Source organism: Suricata suricatta, chromosome 13 (genome assembly GCF_006229205.1).
Source record: "Suricata suricatta isolate VVHF042 chromosome 13, meerkat_22Aug2017_6uvM2_HiC, whole genome shotgun sequence".
Classification (NCBI taxonomy): Eukaryota; Metazoa; Chordata; class Mammalia; order Carnivora; family Herpestidae; genus Suricata; species Suricata suricatta.
Genome location: NC_043712.1, coordinates 68,719,980 through 68,721,020, shown reverse-complemented (window position 1 = coordinate 68,721,020; position 1,041 = coordinate 68,719,980).

The following is a 1,041-nucleotide window of genomic DNA, read 5'->3' as shown; positions in this document are numbered from 1 at the left end:
CAGTCTGTTGGTGTATGGGAGCGATCCTCTGGCACACAGTAGGCACTATTCTTCAGGTCTATTTGTTAGACCCTTCTCCAGTTTTTGTAAGGAACCTTCTTGTGCGGCTATTCTGGACCCTGCACCCTGTCTTGTCTTCCTGTGCTCAAGTTGTTAGTTTATCGAGGACCGCAGTTCTTTTTTTTAAGTTTCTTTTTTTTAAGAAAGAGACTCTTTTTTTTTAAGTTTATTTATTTTTGAGAGACAGAGAGTGTGAGCAGGGCAGTGGGGGGGCAGGGGTAGAATGAGAGGGAGACATAGAACCCAAATCAGGCTCCAGGCTCTGAGCTGTCAGCACAGAGCCAGATGTGGGGCTAGAACTCATGAATTGTGGGATCATGACCTGAGCTGAAGTCGGAGGTTCAGCTGACTGAGCCACCAAGGCACCCCTGCAGTTCTTATCAGTCCAGCCCTCATGGAGGCCTGGGTAAGTCTTTGATCTTGCTTCCATCATCTAACATTTACTGCTGCATTTGTTCATTCATCATTTGTTCAATGTGTTTGTTTATTAGAGAATTTTTGTCAGGTGTTAATGCCTGTTGGAGAGAAACAAAGGGTCTTAGGTCGTGCTCCCTAGAAGCAGAGATTGAGGTGGGAAGTCTTCTGCAAGCGGTAAACTGAGGGACCACTGGAGAGGGGCAGGGTGGGAAGAAGCAGGGCAGTCGCACCCCTGCTGTCAGTCACTGATTGGCTATGGCCCCCCCGGGGGTGAGGGTGAGTGGAGGCTGTGTAAACCCCCAAGCGCCTCCAGATGCTTCCGTGAGGCAAGGGCGTTTCCTCAGGGACACTTGAGGTGTGAACGTTAGTGGCCAGTCCCCATGACATGTGTCAGATGTGTGCGCTGTGGGTGGAGGAGCAGTCGCATCTGCCGCAGTGACAGGTGATATTTAGTGTCTGAGCAACTCCACAGAACAGGGACTTGTACAGCGAGGATGGGAATGTAGAGTGATGCATGTGAGGAGCTCGTGACCAAGCCAGGAGTGGCTGGGGGAGGGAGTAAGG